The 12,797-nt window shown below is 39.1% G+C and overlaps 1 non-coding gene across 1 annotated transcript; it reads right to left on the bottom strand.

Moving 5' to 3' along the window:
- Positions 1 to 203: 203 nt before the first annotated feature.
- LOC141636925 (small nucleolar RNA R71) lies at positions 204 to 310 on the bottom strand. Its single transcript, XR_012541492.1, has one exon. It is a non-coding gene; the product is annotated as a small nucleolar RNA R71 (small nucleolar RNA).
- Between the last annotated feature and the right edge of the window lie 12,487 nt (positions 311 to 12,797).

Genomic DNA, 12,797 nt, shown 5'->3' on the forward strand with positions numbered 1-12,797 from the left:
AAACCTTTTGCGACTATTGTGATGCGATCTCTCAAACCGGTGTGACTCAAGACCAAATTCGATGGGTCTTATTTCCTTTTTCTCTAATCGGCACCGCGAAAAAAAGGTTGAAGGGCCTTGACAAGGCCACTCTCGGAATAGATTCTTGGAAGAAGTTGGCTCTAGCTTTCTACAAAAAATTCTACCCACCGGAAAAGACTAACATGCTAAGAGCTCAAATTACGGGTTTTAAGCAAAGGGATGAAGAATCTTTGTATGAAGCTTGGGAGCGGTTCAAGGGAATTTGTCGCTCATGTCCTCACCATGGACTTAGCGAATGGTTCTTGGTACAACAATTTTGGAACGGTTTATATGAAGATTCAAGGAACATTCTCAACATGGGATCAAATGGAATGTTCACCGAAGTTGATGACAATCAAACATGGAACAAAATTGAGGAAATGGCGGTCCATAACTCACAATATAGTAGACCTCGCAAGGCTACTAGAGGAGGAAAGCATGAAGTGGACTCCGTTACTCAATTGGGTGCTCAACTTAGTGCTCATATTGACACAATCAATTTGAAGTTTGAAAAAGCTATGGCTAGACTTGAAGAAGTCTCAAAATCACCAAAGCATCATGTTAATGCCATGACGGCATCCTCATCAATCCCAAGTGGGATATGTGAGAATTATGGAACTTTGGGACATGACCAAAGTGAATGTAGGGGAACGAACGAACAAGTGAATGCTTTCCAAGCATACAAGAGTGGTACCCCTTATTCCAACTATTACAATGAAAACACCAAGTTTCACCTAAATCTCTCATACAAAAGCCAAAATTTTCAAAACCCTCAAACAACATACACTCCACCACCCACGAGAAACCAAAATCAAAGACCCTTTTACAATCAAAACCAAGGTTACCAAAATCAAAATCCATACAATCACCAAAATGACCAAGGTTTTGATGTCCAAAAAGCGGTCCTCCATATGCAAAAGAATCAACAAGAATTTTTCACTCAAATGCAAAAAGATAGTCAAGCAAAGGAAACCACCATCAACAACATTCTAGCTCACACCAAGATGTTGGAAACACAATTGACTCAACTAGCATCTTCAATCTCACAAAGACAAAAGGGGCAATTACCACCTCAAAGTAATCCCCCAAGACATGAAACAGTTAGTGCCATTCACTTGAGAAGTGGTACAAGGTATGAAGCACCGAAGAAGCAAGTTGAGGATGAAGTTGTGGAAGCTAGTGATAAGGAAGAAATTGTGCAAAACTCCAAAGATGGAGAATCATCAAAAGAAGAAATTTCAAAGAAAAATGAAGACAAGGTCAAGGAGAAGGAGCCCATTGTGATTAGACTTCCTTTTCCAAGTCGTCAAGCCAAGCCCAAATTTGATGACCAACTTGGAAAGTTCATGGAAATTGTGAAGAGTTTGAAGTCTCAATTCCTTTCACGGAATTAATAAATCACGTACCGGCCTATGCGAAATACATGAAAGATATCCTCACAAAGAAGAAGTCAATCCGGAAACTTGAGACTATCGCCTTCACTAAGGTGAGTAGTGCAATACTTCAAGGGAGTTCACCTCCAAAACTAAAGGATCCGGGAAGCTTTTCAATACCGTGTACCATTGGCAACACAACGATCAACAAAGCCCTATGTGATCTAGGGGCTAGTGTGAGTATTATGCCGTACTCGGTGAGCAAAAGGTTGGGGATGGGAGAGCTTAAATGCACCAACATCACACTCCAAATGGCCGATAGATCGACGAAGACACCATTAGGGATATGGGAAGATGTCCCCGTGCGAATTGGGAAGTTTTTCATCCCGGTGGACTTTGTCATTGTTGATATGGAGGAAGATTCCAACATTCCAATCATTATAGGAAGACCTTTCCTACACACCGCGGGTGCGGTGATTGATGTGAAACATGGTGAGCTCACTCTAGAAGTGAGAGATGAAAGCATAACCTTTAATCTTGACAAAACTATGAGAGCTCCTGGTTTGCATGAACCGTGTTTCATGATTGATCATTATAGCCGAAAGGATTAGAGGAAGAAATCGGAACTCCAATGGAAGAAGAAAATTGAAGATGCTCCATTCGTAGAGCAAGTGAATTGTGACAAGGAGAGCTTGCAAAGCTCATCAAAATCAATCAAAGAAGAAGAGGATGGCCTCATTGGTCAAGAGAGGAATTTGGGAGAGTTGTCTCCATCAAATCAAGAGATTTTCAATGATCAACTTAATGAAGTTTGTGGTCTTTGGGACGACGAATTTGAAGGGATTTTTAATCCCTACATTGGTAATGCCATCGATCAAGACCGACAACAAGGGCCAAAGTCTATTGAAGACCTCTACCATGATAATGAACAAGCTTTTGATTACTTTTTCAAGGTGTTGAGCAACATCAACAACACCTTGAACATGCCCCCTTGACATCTCATCAAGAATGAGAGTTTGGTGGAGTCCTCCCTAAACCACCATTTGTAAATATTTCTAACTCCCTAACTCGCATTTCAATTCTTGTATTGCATTTTTGTCATCTTTGGATTTTTATTTACTTTGATCAAGATAAGTGTCATGTTTGAGAGAAGTGAGGGAGGGACTAATAATTTCAATTGATGTGTAGTGCTCTAGCTTAGTGTGGGGATAACAATTGCCTAGGTATCCATGCCTTAGTAGTGCCCCCACAATGAAGAACACAAGATATAAAGAAGAATGGAAGAATGATAAGGGATATGCATTGTACACGGATAGAATCAATCCGGGTACAAAAGGGGCGAATCCGAGCGGATTCCGAGAATCCGCCCGTCTACTGAGCAATCCGAGCGTATTGGGTAGAAGACGACACGTCCTATGAGCTGAATTTTTGAAAGATTTTTTTCTTGTAAGAGAATCCGGGCGTCTGAACAAAGCAATCCGCTCGTCTCTCGAAAATCGCCCGTCTTGTGAGGAAGACGCCCGTTTTTCTCTCGCCGAGGAAAACAAGAAAAATTCTGGACTGAAAATCCGTCTTCTTCAAGAATCCGCCCGTCCGTGTCGAATCCGAGCGTCTTCTCTTAAAGTCGCCCGTCTTTAGGCGAGTTTTTACCAACCCGAGAAAGTGCGAACGCCCGTTTTGAGCGTAAACCGCACGGATTGCCCCTCAGTATTCAATTTTTTCGGGCTTTATAAAACCCCTCCTACCTTCATTCATTCATTCATTCATTCATTCATAACACTACTCAAAAACATCAAAACCCTCATCCTCTCCATCACAAAAACAAAATTCCTCAATTACATTCACCAAAATCAAATCAAATCATCCTTTTAACAACAAATCAATCACTCCTTTTTCAATAAAAATCAAAACCAAGCACAAAATCTTCAACCTTTGAGTCGATTTTTGAATTCATAAAGGCAAAGCCTTTCACCTTTAAATCGATTTGGGTACACTACAAATTGAAGATTTTTCATTCTTTTCTTGGTTAATTCATCAATGGCAAGGACTAAGGGAGCAACAAAGGCAACAAAGGCACCAATGGCTAAGACACTTTCACAAAGGCAAAAGGTTCTTCAAGCAAAGAAAGCATTGGCTATGGTGGTAGCAACCCCAAAATTGGAAGTGCAACAACAACAACAACCTTCTATGGGAGCAACAACATCTACGACTCCGGAAATTGATCAACTTTTGCATTATCCGGAGGTAACTTTTATTTCCGAAACCCATAGAGATACTTTTGCCAAGTTTGCTAGGAAATCATTTCAATCCACCAAGTTTATTTTTGAAGATACCTTAGATAAGTTGGGTGTCCTTGAGCAAACTAGAGCCTTTTTCAAAGCCATGGGGTTGAAGAAATTGTTTGAATCAAAAGAATTGACATACCCCTCCCTTACCTTGAAATTTTTGAGTTCTTTGAAAGTCACCAAAGTTAAGACTAGGGAGAACCTCGAGTTTCGTCTAGCTAATGTTAGTAGACGCATTTCCTTTAGGGAATTGGGTGAAATTTTTGGTCTTAGTGATGAACCGAGTTATTTTAAGAATTATGGAAAGTATGACCCCGACCCTCTTTGGCAGGCAGTTTCCGGAAGGAAATTTGAGGATTTTCATGCGAGTGTTGCTCTTTTAGTCCACCATCCGGGCATAAGGGTATGGGACACGGTCATAGGAAACACCATTATTGCAAGGAAAGATACCAACCATTTCACCAAACTTGATTTTATTCTTCTTGAATCGGCTTTGAACATTGGAAGAGTACACACCAAGCCTTTCAACTCTTTAAGGCTTTTGGTAGATTGATGGCTCAACATTGATTGTGGGAAGAAAGGTACTACCGTTATTGTCAATGGCGGCCTAGTCACTATCCTAGCTAAATACTTTGATCCTGACTTCAACAAGGATAACAAGTATAAAGCAAAGGAGGGTGGTCATCTTGTTGATATGCATACTATGATACACAAGTACAAGTGGGTTGCCCATAACCCTCTTGACACCGAGTATGGATGGCTCACTAGTGAGGCTAGATCGTTTACTTTGCCTTCAAAGATTTGTCGTCTAAGCGTCCACCGGACCAATTATCTACTTCCCCTTTCAAAAGAGGCCGAGTATATTATCCGACAACAAAAGGGTGAACTTGAAATGCCCTCCTCTTCCATTCTCACACCACCTTACCCTTTTGAGTACCAAGAGTTCAAGACGGAAGGTGTTGAAGCAAGAAATGATTATTTGACTCTTCTCATGCAAGCAATGCACAAGCAAGCCATTGAGGATCGGAAAAATGCTTACTTGGCTCAATATCCACCCCTCCTACACTTAGCTAGGCAAGGACTACTTGATCCATCATGTCCTTTGCCTAGTTAGGCGGATAGAGAAGTCCTATTTCCGGGTGCATCTAGGGTCGTTTCGGGTGACAATGAGATTGTCGGTAATGAAGAGGTTGATGATAACATTGATGAAGAAGCAAGTGAAGAAGGAGAAGAGGATGGTGAGCAAGATGATGAGCAAGGTGAAGAAGAAAGTGAAGAAGCAAATGAAGAGGGAAGTGGCAATGTGACCACTTCTAATGAGGAAAGTGATGATGGTGATGATATGATGGAAGATTAGCAATCCTTGGAGGCTCCTACCCTCTCATGGTTTGTCTATTTCTCTCTTTGTTTTAATTATTTTCTTGATCATTGTTGGAGTAGTCCTAGCACCATAGAGGACTCACACCTCGGTACCATTGAGGTGTTCTCATTTTATTGTTCCCACTTTCAAAATCCAAAATGACAAATTAGTTTCATGCATTGCATAGTGTGTGCATGAAATACACCCATCCTTGGACATTAGCAATAGTGTCTAACTCGGTTTGGGGAAGTTAATGCATACACAACGGGAGGTAATCTAAATTATCCTCTCCGTCATAACAAAAACCATGCATCATGTAGTGTAGACTAGTGTAGATTGCATTTAGTATAGAAATCATGCATCATCTTTGCATAATTTCCCATCATTTTGGCCATTGAGGACAATGCCCATATTAGTGTGGGGATGGGGAATTCTAACTTAACTTTATACTACAAAATGAGAAAAATTGAAAAATTTTGAAAATCATAAAAATTAAAAAAATTAAAAAGCCAAAAACATGTTTATTTCCTTTTGTAGTGTAGTCTTGTTTATATTATTGTATATATTGTGTTTGTTCTATCCTTGTTCACATTGATTGACTACGCCACATCCGAGACATGAGGATCATGAAGACCGCATGGTATGATCTTTCCAATCTCCTTTTTTCTCTTTATGTTAATGACTATATGGCTTTATTTTGTTTGATGCGGTATAACAATGTGAACTTAAGACTTGCATTTAGTTTATATGTCATATTAGTTGATAGAATCACTTGCATTAGGATGTTTATATTAGTTGCATCATAGCATATAGTTGCATTTAGATAAAAGTTTTGAAAAATGCCTAATTAGGAACTTTGACAAGAGCAACTAAGCCATTACAAATACTTGTTCAACTTAATACTTTGCCTACTAGAATGGTTGTAAAACACCCTAGATAGTGTCATACTAGTGTCTTTTGACCCATGACCCAGAGCCTAGTCAAGGGTTTGCATGTGAGTCACCTATCCAACCCCGTGATGCGATGTGGAATTGGTTAACTTGTCTAGGTGACCTTGATTGACCTTGTGGTAAGGCAACCCAAAAATATTTTCTATCAATAAGCTTGAAGTGCTCATTTCAAAGAATTTTGTCATGTGGAAGTAATTTAATGCCAAGGAAACCTCAAATGTTATGAATTGTTGAATGTTGAGAAATTTAAATTGTTTTGATGGAGGCGTACCACTTCGATGTGCTTTGGAGCGGGATCCATTGAATTGGGCCCCCACACGGTTGTGAATTCGGCCGCCCAGAGACAGAGTGACTATCACCCCGAAAAGCTATTGTCTAGAGGTTAACCGGTTGCCTAATAAGTGATTGGCGAAAGCAAAGGACACTAGCCCGGAAGGGATAAACCCCATCTTAAATTTTTGAAATGAGAAAGTGAAATGAGGACAATTTTGAATACTAGTCATATCCACTCGTTGTGTATAATGATTTGAGCATTTCATTCCCAAAAAGCCTTTTTGTCAAGCCACTTTATCGAGCTTGGGACGATCCATGACCTTTACTTTTGTAGAGAATTCGAGACTTGTCATGTCATAAGCTACTAGCATCAAAGGGATCATCATTCCACCACCATCCGATCGCTCTTGACAAAAGCATTTGGAAATTGAGGATGAAAGTAGTCTAGTTTAACACCATTTGGAGGTGATTTAGTGCCATCCTCTTAGCCTTAGTAATTTGTTGAACTAGTATTTGTGAAGGATTACATGCTCTTAAATTTGTTCCTCTTTAGTGCCTCCGCCGCTTGATGAGGAAGTGGCTATTCTTTTGTAGATGCATCCATTATGTGACTTTGTGTGCTTAATGTTTGGATGTGTCGCCATTTTGGCAAGACCCACCTTGCCTTGCAAGAAGGCATCCTACCTCATGGTTGTCTTGTTGTGAGTTGAAGGGGCGGAGTGAGACCCGCTAATTGTCTCATATCGGCTATGTTATTAGGTTAGTTTAAATAATGGTCCTAGTCTTTGTCACCTCTTTACTCGGGACGAGCAAAGGTTCGGTTTTGGGATATTTGATGTGACCATAATTAGCGCATATTTAGCCCCCGAATTAGCCTTGTTCCCATGCTTTTTAGTGCATACTTGGGTCATTTCTTATCTTTAGTTCTTTGTTTTGCATATTCTTTGAGATTTTGATCCCTTGGTAGGAAAGGAGTAAGAATCTTGCATTTTCATGGCAAAACGAGACTAAATTGATCGAATCCAATGACCAAGCATCAAGGAGAGACAAGATTAGAAGGCCTTTATACATATTATAGTAGATGAGCAATGTTGAGAAAGGATCCTTGAGTCCCTAAGGAATCCCCAAGGAATTTATGAAGAAAAGGGAAGAAAAGAAGAAGAAATCTTGCAGAAGAACAATCCGTGCGGATTGACTACAATCCGGCCGTCCTCCACCTGCACAATCCGTGCGGTTTCATCCCAAGACGCTCGGGTTAGCACTGCCACAATCCGCCCGGATTCCTCCCAAGCCGCTCGTGTTCCACCGCCAGAATCCGCCCGTCCCGACACTAATCCGCTCGGATTCCTCTACAGCGCAATTTCGTCTTCTCCAAGCTACAAAGAAAGAAGCCCTTCCTTCGAAAAATACCGGCTCTTTCCTACTCAATCTAAAAAGTGTAATTACTAGTTTAGCCCTTAGTTAACCCTAATGCATCCCCCTAATCTCCACTATAAATACCCCATTAGTCTAATTAGAAGAGCATGTTCTTCTTATCAATTCTTAGAGTAGTTAATACCAATCAAATCTCTCTTTAATTTTGTAATCAACAATTAATCAAGTTCTAATACAAGTTTTACTTCCTTAATCTCTCTTTTGTTCATCCTTTATTTTGGGTAATTGAAGATTATTTGGGTTATTATTGGGAGATTGACAACCTCTCAATCAAGCATCAAGTACTTCTTTTATCTTTGCTTTATTATTGGAATCATTAGTAGGTATAATTCTCTTAATCCTTTTTTAATTATTGTTAATTACTTTCATTTATTCATCATGTTTCATTTTGTTGGTATGATTGACAATCTTGCTAGCATTGATAATGAGTGAGTAGTCTCTTAGCTAGGGTTAATGGGTGATTAGGGGAAACCAACATGGGGAATGATTCATGCTTAAATTAATATGCTTTCATGTTTTATTTGCTTGCTTGTTTTGATCTCAACTCATGCACATGTTATATTTGATGAAATGCTAAGCCTATGAATCCTTGCATTTACCACCATCTCCTATCTTTTCAATGGGACTTGTAAGACATAACCCAACTCGAGTCTCATTAGACCATGCATGTTGTTGAGTAGGGAAGACTAAGTCGACTTGTAGGTGTTGTACAATCTAATCGATTCGGCTCCGGGACCCAAACTTTCCTAGGATTGTAAGATATAACCCAACTCAATCCATCACAACAATAATTGCTTGCTTATAATTTGAGAACATGTTTGTATGATCAATTCTCATGATTCCTCTATGACCCCATGACACCCTAGTGCTTTTTAATCAATTATTTACAACCCTTTAATTCATCTTGCTTGTTTATTTACATTGATATTTTAGTTTAGTGACCTTCTACATCAACCCAATTTGTGACACCCCTAAGACACCACTAGTTGCAATAGAAATCTTATTTCAATACCCGTCCCTTGGGATCCGACCTTTACTTGCCTCTTTACTAATTGTAGAGTTGTTTGTGAAGCTATAAATTGTGTTTTGATTCGGACGTGACCCAACGACCACACCTTAAATTGTGAACACGAAACGGACCGATCAGCACCCCTAAAGAAGAACCTTTCCAAAAGACAACAAGCTCTTCAAGCTATTCAAGCATCTAAGGCATTGGTGGTTCAAAATGCAAGGATGGAAATTCAAGGGTCTAATCCTCCTATGGAGGCTACTACTTCTACTCCGGTTGTTGAACAATTAGATGATTATCCGGAGGTAATTTTCACTTCCGACTCTCATAGGGAGAAATTTGTTTCCTTTGCTAAGAAATCTATTTTACCCACCAAATTCATATGCCAAGAGACCTTGTCAAAATTGGGTGTCTTAGAACAAACCAATACCTTTTTCGAGTCTATGGGATTGAGTACTTTGTTTTATATGCAAGAGTTGACTTACTCATCCCTCACCTTAGATTTCTTAAGCTCTTTGAAAGTTACCAAGGTGGAGGCTTTAAGGAACATTGAATTCCGGCTCGAGAATGTTGATAGGAAATTGTCTTTTGAAGAATTTGGTAATGTTTTTGGCCTTAGCAATAACCCGACTTACACGAAGAAACCTACCAAGTATGATCCCGCTCTCTTATGGAAGGATATTACCGGTAGAGAGTTTACATCTTATCATGATTTTCGTGCTCTTTTTGTCCATCATCCGAGCATAAGGGTATGTCACAAGGCTGTTGGGCATACTTTGATTGCTAGGAAGGGAACGAACCATTTCACCGAACTTGACTTTATTTATCTCGAGTCGGCCTTGAACATTGGAAGAGAGTTCACCAAAAAGTACAACATTCTTTAACTTTTGATTGAGAGGTGGCTCAAAGTCGATCATGGCAAAGAAGGCACAGCCTTTATTGTTAATGGAGGTTTGGTAACTTATTTGGCAAAACACTTCAACCGGAACTTCAACAAGGATAACACCTATAAACCGGTTAAGGGAGGCCATATCATTGATATAGCCACCATGGTTCAAAAATTCAAATGGGTCACGAATGATACTCTTGATGACAAATTTGGGTGGTTAACAAAAGATGCTAAATCCTTCACATTGCCAAACACGATTTGCCGATTAAATGTTCATAGGCCAAACTACCTTCTCCCACTCTCCGAGGAAGCCGAGTTTATTATACAACACCAAGGGAAAGACATTGCCGTGCCCTCCTCCTCTATTATCACCCCACCTTACCCATTCACCTACCATGAATTTCAACCCGAAAATGTTAAGGCGGGGAATGACTACTTGACTCTCTTGATGAAAAAAATGCACAAGCAAGCTTATGAGGATAGAGTCGATGCTTATATAGCACAATATCCGCCTCTCCTAAATCTTTCTAGGCAAGGACTTCTTGACCCATCTTGGCCTTTGCCTAGTTGGGCGGATAAGTAAATCTTCTTTCCTAGTGCTTCTAGAGGTGGTAGCTTGGGTGAAGAGGAGATGGTTGTTGTTGAGAGTGGTGCACAAGAAGGTGAAGAAAATGAAGAGAATGAAGAAGAAGAAGAAGAAGAAGAAGAAGAAGAAGAAGAAGAAGAAGAAGAAGAAGAAGAAGAAGAAGAAGAAGAAGAAGAAGAAGAAGAAGAAGAAGAAGAAGAAGAAGAAGAAGAAGAAGAAGAAGAAGAAGAAGAAGAAGAAGAAGAAGAAGAAGAAGAAGAAGAAGAAGAAGAAGAAGAAGAAGAAGAAGGGAATACAAGTACAAGTGATGATAACTCCGGATCTATGGACGTTTATGATGATTCTAGTGAAGTTGGTGATGATGATGGAGGTGATAGTGATAACGCCATGGGCGAAGATTGAGGACTAGCAAGCTCTTGGGAGGATGCCACATTACTTTGTGAGTCTCCTACACCTCCTTTAAGGTTTGCCTATTTCTCTTGTTTTTCATATAATTTTTATCTTAATCATAATTTGGAGTCCTAGCATCAACTAGAGGACTCACACCTCGGCCACATTGAGGTATTTCTTTTATTGTTCCCACATTCAAAATCTAAAATTACAATTGTAGTTTCATGCATAGCATCTTTATGCATGAACTCCCCCAATTTTTGACATTAGAAATAGTGTATATTTTGGTTTGGGGAAGTTTGTGCATATGCATTGGGAGCTAATCTAAATAATTCTCTCCAACATAACAAAAACCCATGCATCATATAGCATAGCTTAATTGCATCGCTTGTTTATATGTCATATATTTTGCATTTAGCTTAGAAATCATGCATTTTCATATAGATTGCATAATTTCCTATCGTATTGGCCAATGAGGACAATGCCCATAATAGTGTGGGAATGGGAAATTCTAACATGACTTTGAAAAACAAAAATGATAAAAATTGAAATTTTTTGAAAAATACAAAAACATGTCTTTTAATTTCATTAAAGCAAAATCCATAAAAATTTGAAAAATTCAAATATTCAAAAACATGTTCATTTCCTTTATAGTGTAGTCTTGTATATATTGTGTTTGTTTATCCTTTTTCACATTGATCGACTACGCCACATCTGGGACATGAGGATATTGAAGACCGCATGGTATGATCTTTCCAATCTCCTTTTTCCTCTTTATGTTAATGACTATGTGGCTTTATTTTGATTGATGCGGTATAAACAATGTGATTACAGAATTGCATTTCGAATATTTGGCATACTAGTTGGTAGAACCATTTGCATTAGGATGTATGTATGTTAGTTGCATCATGGCATGTAGTTACATTCAGGAAAATTTTGTGAAACCGTCTGTATGGGAATCTTGACAAGTGTATATAAGGCCCTTGTAGATACTTTTTGTTCTTAAGACTTTGCTTGTTAGAATGCTTGTAAAACACCATAGGATGTGTCATGCTAGTATCCTTTGACCCATGGATTAAAGCCAAGTCAAGAGTACCTTGTGGTGTGATAACTCCTTGGCTACCGTTTATTCCAAGGTGACCCTTACAACCATGCAACCATCCATCACCATCTACCACATTTTGTCATCAAAGGGAATGGGCACAAAAATTGTTCAAAATTTGAATTCAAGAATTGAAATGAAAAGAGAAAAAGTTTGCAATTACATCAAATTAAAAGAGGAGTAACAAAATGAAAACTCCTATGCTTCAAAAATAAGCACCCTCGCTACAAATGGGGTGACTTTGAAGATGTTCAAAAATAAATGCAAAGAAAAATTGAAAATTGTCAAGTGTTGAAAATGCCAAACATCAAAGAAATGGCAAAAAGAAAAATGTTCTCAATATGTCAAATGCCACAAATTGGGGGGAAAAACAACAACAAAAAGCAAACTCCCATATGAAACTCAAATACTATTGATCCCTTTTCCATCGTATCCAGTTTTGTGCATGGTAGAGAGGGGACGACCCTTCTTCTTGTCTAGGCAAGAAGGGAATTCCGCTATCCTCCAGTGTTTCTAACACCATAGGGAGTCTACTCTTGACGAAAGAATTTAACGATTGAGGACAAAGGTACCCTAGCTTGACACAACTTGGAGGTGATTTATTGGAATCCTTGTAGGCTTAGTAGTTTGAAGAAACCGTATCTATGATGGAATGTATACCCTTAGATTGCTTTCCTTGTAGATAATTTCCGCCACTTAGATGAGGAAAGTGGCTATTCATTTTGGCATGCCCCACCTTGCCTTGCAAGAAGGCATCCTACCTCATGGTTGTCTTGTTGTAAGTTAAAGGGGCGGAGTTGTTGGGAAATGTGTCCTCAACAATAGTGCGATCACATGATTTAAATATCATTATTAAATCTCATTTTAAGAATACAATTGGGAAGTAATATTGTTACTGTCAACTGGTCAACATATATCGGTAATGATTGGTCGACTAGAGTTTGACATTCGTCGTGTGACGGTGGTGATCAGTTGACCCCCTAGGTCATACCTAAAGGGCAATACTCTTAATTGATTATTTAATTAATCGTATAATGTTGCGAGTTAATTAAATTACTTGAAAATTGATGGACGATTTTGGAAGTA

The sequence above is a fragment of the Silene latifolia genome, chromosome Y (assembly GCF_048544455.1).
Source record: "Silene latifolia isolate original U9 population chromosome Y, ASM4854445v1, whole genome shotgun sequence".
Lineage (NCBI taxonomy): Eukaryota > Viridiplantae > Streptophyta > Magnoliopsida > Caryophyllales > Caryophyllaceae > Silene > Silene latifolia.